The 6,991-nt window shown below is 38.0% G+C and overlaps 1 long non-coding RNA gene across 1 annotated transcript; it reads left to right on the top strand.

Moving 5' to 3' along the window:
• The first annotated feature begins 165 nt into the window (after nt 1–165).
• On the top strand, nt 166–6,297 carry LOC107079151 (uncharacterized). The gene is made up of 3 exons (XR_001480118.2): nt 166–250; nt 400–567; nt 5,951–6,297. It is a non-coding gene; the product is annotated as an uncharacterized lncRNA (long non-coding RNA).
• Nucleotides 6,298–6,991: the final 694 nt, after the last annotated feature.

Genomic DNA, 6,991 nt, shown 5'->3' with positions numbered 1-6,991 from the left:
GACACTTTGAGGTAAATAACACTTTGTTTTAGTTTGTACAGTACTCAATTAAATGGAGAAAAAAGAGCTGTCACTGTTTTTTTTTACATGTATCTGGTATATGGAACCAACCTCTTTCCTTTTCTTGTGTAGGGGGCCCCAAAGCATTGTGACCAGTGCTACAAAATGGGATTTGCCTTTAAGTGTGCTTTCTCAGACTACTTTCCATGTGGCACAATGTGGACAAGATACTATATAGGATATTAAGGAGGTAAACCAAATTACCTTGCAGAAGCCTTTTATACTGTACTTTGCTCAAGCACTTATGCAGGATATGGCATTCTATGCATGAACAGTGTCACACTGAGAATAATGTCTGTTGTCCACTTACCCTTTTCCTAATGGCTTTATCCAATATAGGATTGCAGGGGAGCCGGAGCCTATCCCAGCAAGCAGTGCGTGAAAGATGGAATACACTGCAGATGGGATGAAATTCCATTGCAGGGAATTTTTATTCAGATTTCATCACTTGGCTTAAATCGTTTGGAGTGAAATAACTCGTGTATCATGTCCATTTGCATTGTGTAGGTAAGTATTGTTCTAATTTTTTGCTTACTCATTCTATGCTATCGAGGATCAGATTTTCAAAAAAGGAGAAGAAGAAGCAAACAGATTTTATTCACTAACAGTTGAGTTTCAAAACAAACATGTGAAATCCTGCATTGCTTAATAATCACAAGTTTAACTGCAGATTGTTTGCAGTTGTTGCTCCAGTTAATGAAGCAATAGTTTCGGAAGCAAAGTTAAACCAGGAAAGACATTAACACAAATTTGTTTGAAGATCCTGAAATTAATATTCTCTATTGAAAGTATTTTAAAATGTGTTGTATATTTTATATGAGTAAAAGATAAACAAATAACTAGATTATAGTCACTTGCCTTTCAAAAGGGCTAACACATTTTGGAAAACATACTGTATTAATTCTGTAGACATACAATCTAATTGTCACAGACTATCTATCAACAGAAAATGACTAATTGCATTTAGTCTGTAAAAGCTCATGTGAACCCATGCTGTATGTGAATTCCTGATTAGCAGGTGTTTCTGGAAAAAAAAGCACTGTGATCAAACTCTAACAAGAAGACTGTGTGGTGGTATGCACTGCAAAGGTGCTTTTAACTTGCACTTCAAAATATTCCACCACTTTGAAGTCCCCAAAAATTTCAACAAGAAAGCAACAGCTTTTCTTTGATAGATGCCTTAGCTTCGAGTGATGGGATGAGTCCTACCTCATAGCAGAGGACAATGCAGGGTTTTAAAGGATAAATATTTAATTGTCTAGTTATTCAAAACAGAATATAAGTTTTGAATGACTAGAATCCGAATGTGAAATTCTGAAGATGTTGTCCGTTCAAATAAAATTCTGCTTTGTTTCGAGGTGTTCCTAAAGTGCATTGGACTGTCTTTCTCACTATCCTCATGTTGTAAAACCTGCAGTTGCTTCTAGTGGTAGAAACAGTGCTCAGAAGCTAACTGCTCTCATCTTAGTTTCTAGTTCACTTACAGTACCTTGCCTACATGAGTTATAAAGGAGTGTTATGTGTGGCTATATACATGAGTTCTATTCCTGAACCTCGAGGCTTCCTCGGTAGGAAGCAAGCTTGAGCACTAAACTTTCATCAGCTCGGCTCAACTCTGTAACCTTTGGTTAAGCAAGTGGGAGGGGTGCACGGGGTCTTCCTGCAAAAAGCTTGTCAGAGGTATGAGGTACATTTACATAAGAACATTAGAAATAAGAATAGGCCATTCGGCCTGTTTGGTAGTTATTCCTGAATCAATCCAAGGATCTCATCCAGCCTTTTTTTTTAAAGGAGCTGGGATATCAGCTTCAACAATGTGTCTGGATAGCTTTTCCCAGTCCTTTGGGTTAAAAGGTACCTCCTCTTCTCGGCACTTCCACTTCCTCTGGTTTGTGTTTCACTGTCCATTCGGAAGACGGCCACTAGGCAGACCTTGTCAATGGCTTTGGGGATTTTGATAACATGGATCAGGTCCTCAAGCCTGAAGAAAAAAAACAGATTACATTTTTTTTGTGAATAATCACTACATTTGCTTACAGTAAATGTCTGCAGCAACTTTCACCCCAAAGGATCCTGAAGAGCCTCACATATAGGAAGGGATCCCTTTTGTCTGCTGCTGAGGTACAGCATTCACCTGGGCGGAGTGTGGCAGCTGTATATGCTAGCAGCCCCACTATTGCTAGCAGGTAGAGAAGTGAGAAACTGCATCACCTATTCAATTCAGCGGGGGAATTTAGGTACATAAGCCACATACTGCAAGACCAGAGTGGAATGTAGCTAAGACTCCAGGGTGACATCCCAACCGAGCAGTGGGATCTTTATGAAAAAAAAAGTAGTCAGGACCGCAGCCCAATGTCTCATCTGAGGCACGGCGTCCTTTGTCAACATACAGGGATATTGGTTTGGAAAGAGTGCCAAGTACTGGACCACCACTACCACCTGGTTTACCTTAGAACTCATTTCCCATCTCTGAACAGGACTGACCAGGGCCAGCCTTGCCCGTGATCTTCTGAGGTGTAAAGATGTTAGGCTACACCATGGTAATGCTGCTGATCTAAGGCTGAGTTAATAAATATGTGATAAAAGTGCAGCAACTGATACATTGCCACATATGCAATTTGGAAACATCAGCACAATTTCTGTTCAGAGAGAGGACAGACTAAATTCACTTTACGTTGTGAAACAGCAACTGAAGAACATTGTTTTACTATTGTAATACTTATTGTATTTGAGACTGCTTTACATTACAGGTTATCCTACAAAAGATTTGCTCTGTACATATAGGAGGTATTAACTGTATTCAAATCTACACAATATGCATTCATAGATTTTGTTTGAATGCACTTCTACACTATTTCCTTTTGCTTTGGAAATCTCAATGCTGTCAGCACAAGGTACAGTACCTGTTCTCTGTGAGCATAAATGGAAAGTTACAAGCACAAACACTTTTTGACATCTGTGGTTTATTATAAAAGAGATAGTATGTGAGAAGATTCTGGCAGGGGAGGGCTGTAGTGCCTGTAGCAAAAGATAGAGGTGTACCATGACGGTCAGGGTCATTTCATCCATTGTACAAAATGGAGGGAGAATAAAAACAGAAGATGAATCCTCAAAGGAACAATGCCATTCCATTCCTCAATGTCATATAACACCCCCATCATGCAGGTAAAGGGTTCGGTATTCAACCTGGTAACAACTCTTAGTACTTTTCCATTCCAAAATTGAAATGACTTAAGACAGAAAGCAGAACAACAGGTTTTGAAATTGATGTAATGGCTTTCCTCTGTTGCGTGATTTGGACACTCTTGAAATCATAAGAGGGTGGGCTTATGAGGACAGTACAAATAAAATACTATAACAAACCAACAGAAATACACTCTTGGAGATAATTTGAATAGAAAGGGTAAGAAGTAGACAGTTGTACTCTGCTAGGGTTCTGTAGGCAGCTAACTATTATCGCTTAGATATTTGGTTGAGAAAACTATACATGTTCATGTTCACAATAACGTTTCATGTCCTCATTTCATACTCATGTATTACATTTAAAGAACTTTACAATATGACAATAAGAATCCATCTGTTTCAATAACAATTTTATCCTTACAGGATCATGGTGAGCCTATCCCAGCATTCACAGGGCTCAAGGCAGGACTAGCCCGGTATTGGAGTTTCGGAAGCAAATAACTAGATTATAGTCACTTGCCTTTCAAAAGGGCTAACACATTTTGGAAAACATACTGTATTAATTCTGTAGACATAAAATCTATATTGTCACAGACTATCTATCAACAGAAAATGACTAATTGCATTTAGTCTGTAAAAGCTCATGTGAACCCATACTGTATGTGAATTCCTGATTAACAGGTGTTTCTGGAAAAAAAAGCACTGTGATCAAACTCTAACAAGAAGACTGTAAGCATTCCATAAATGGAAAGTTACAAGCACAAACACTTTTTTGACATCTGTGGTATATCATAAAAGAGATAGTATGTGAGAAGATTCTGGCAGGGGAGGGCTGTAGTGCCTTTAGCAAAAGATAGAGGTGTACCATGATGGTCAGGGTTGTTTCATCGAGTGTACAAATAGGAGGGAGAATAAAAACAGACAATGAATCCACAAAGTAAGAATGCCATTCCATTCCTCAATGTCATATAACACCCCCATCATGCAGGTAAAGGGTTTGGTTTTCAACCTGGTAACAACTCTTAGTACTTTTCCATTCCAAAATCGAAATGACTTAAGACAGAAAGCAGAATAACAGGTTTTGAAATTGATGTAATGGCTTTCCTCTGTTGTGTGATTTGGACACTCTTGAAATCATAAGAGGGTGGGCTTATGAGGACAGTACAAATAAAAGACTATAACAAACCTACAGAAATACATTCTTGGAGATAATTTGAATAGAAAGGGTAAGAAGTAGACAGTTGTACTCTGCTAGGGTTCTGTAGGCAGCTAACTATTATCGCTTAGATATTTGGTTGAGAAAACTATACATGTTCATGTTCACAATAACGTTTTATGTCCCCATTTCATACTCATGTATTACATTTAAAGAACTTTACAATATGACAATAAGAATCCATCTGTTTCAATAACAATTTTATCCTTACAGGGTCATGGTGAGCTTATCCCAGCATTCACAGGGCTCAAGGCAGGACTAGCCCGGTATTGAAGGCCGTAATCTCATCTGTATAGGCCTCTATTGCAAGACTATTTTGAGAGTTTGATGAATGAAGCTGTTAATACATTTTAAAAACATCTTCAAATTTATTAAGCATTCATATTCATTACATTTTGTTTTCTCTTAGGAAGCAGGGCCTGTAAGTTTCAAGGTATATTAAATAATGACTTTAAACAATTTAAAAATGCCTTAGAGTGATTTCTGTTGAATACAAATTGTATATTCTTTTATTAGCAGATATATGGTTGTTTCAACACATCTGTGAGCAAGAGCATTCTCCTTGAGTGAAAGACCAAAGTATTATAAGTTGTGGACTGTTTAACTACAGAAGTCTTGAGATACACACTGTTAAATTTAGAATATCATGTGGAAAAATGAATGCCTCAAGAAACACCACACAGGATAAAGAGACAGACTTAAGACTCCAAAATAAACTAACTTAAATTTTGAATGATCTAAATTCAAGTTAGTCCCTCTCCGTATTATACTTACAAGTGATTATCTATGTATTTTGCTCCAGAGCAATGTTTTTAATATATTTTTCACAAGCAATTTTAAAAGGCTACAAATCTAGCAATAAAGGAATTAGGGAAAATAAAGAGAATTTAAATGAAAATTCCAACAATGTAAGCATTTTCCTTAATTTTCACTAGATTTGATTATTTATGAAAATAGGAGAGTACATATTGTACTGCAGGAAAAACATTTGCTGTGTAAAATAGCTTTCCTGTTACTTTGCTTAATCACGTGGATGTGATGCAATGTCTACTAAAAATGGTGAATTCAGCTCTGAAGAAATGACTTTTTTAATTTAAAAAATCCAATGTGATGATGTTTTAATATGAAAATTCTCTTCTATCATTTCTGAAAAAAGCAGTTTTTGCTGTATCTGCAATGTAGAAAACAATGAGCGTAACACATTCACACAATTCTGAAAGACTGAGTGTGACTCAGATGATTTTGGAAGACTTCTAAGAGATGCTAGTTGATGTAAAGGGAAAGCTTAACTGTGATGTTCCATGGCAGCAGGTGACCTGAATGTGATCATTTTTAAAGTGCAAAACAGCCTGTTGAATGCATAGAAATATCTAAACAAAGATAAACATAAATATGTAACTAGAAGGAACATTTAATTTTAAACAAAAACCCTTAACAAGACTATGAACTCTACAGTACATGACATGATTAATGATTTTTCACCTTTTACAGCCAGAGTATCAGAGAAGTCTTGGAATGTGGTGCACTGTCAATACCACATGAACCTTTGAGGGATATGAACCATCACTGTAACGAACAGTTCTTTCCGGACCCTATACGGACGACACAATCCGAAGAAGTGGGGAAACACTGGGAAAACGTCATGCAGGAATACGGGGCTGAAAACAGGGGGGCGTGTCCAAGGTGCGCAGGTGCACGGAGAAGGTGTGGCCGAGGCAAACAATCCAAAAGAGTAATCCTTAGAGGGTATCCAAAACACAAGAGCAAATCCAAAACCAGGAGATCCATCCAAACAAAGAATTAAAACCAGAAACCGGGTCGGAACCGGCGGACGGGGGACGGGGGACGGGGGACGGGGATTAAAACCTTAACGGGACCAGGCGCTTCCAGGTCCCGGACTCGCAAGGTACGGAAACCAGATGCAGAACCCGGATGAGCGTCAGCGCCTGGCTTTTAAGGTGGGCTGGGAATAGGAATCAGGTGCACAGAATAAAGTCTAAAGTGAAGGGCTGGAGCACCCTTAAGGAGGAGGGACTATAATCGTGACAATCACGTCATTTTCAGAGGCACTAAAACTATCAACAACAAAAATATGATGTCTTTTTATTCATCTCCATGTAGGTGATGAGTACATTTATGATTGACTGAGGTAACCGATTGGTTAACAACATAGATTTGCCTTTGAAATCCTCAGTTATCAGGCCCAGTACATGTCTCTTTCAAGACACTTTGCATCCCACTAACAGCTACCTGGAACCATTTGGCAGTTGATTTCCATTCTGAGATAAGAGGGATCATGCATGATGATCTTTTTTTCTTAAATAAGAGCATGCTAATTCTTTTCACACCGGTGCAAGACCTTAGAAGGTTATCCTATACCAAACCATACTTGTGATTATACAGAGTATTTTTATTGCTTTATTTTGGTGACCTGCTTTGTCCTTGATTTTCTCAGTGCTCATAACCATTTCTCACCAAATTAGTGGTGTACTGTTAATGTTTCTCTTATGTTCTAAGGCAGGAATTAAGCTT

This window comes from Lepisosteus oculatus, chromosome 13, assembly GCF_040954835.1.
Source record: "Lepisosteus oculatus isolate fLepOcu1 chromosome 13, fLepOcu1.hap2, whole genome shotgun sequence".
Lineage (NCBI taxonomy): Eukaryota > Metazoa > Chordata > Actinopteri > Semionotiformes > Lepisosteidae > Lepisosteus > Lepisosteus oculatus.
This window is presented reverse-complemented; position numbering and strand designations above follow the sequence as displayed.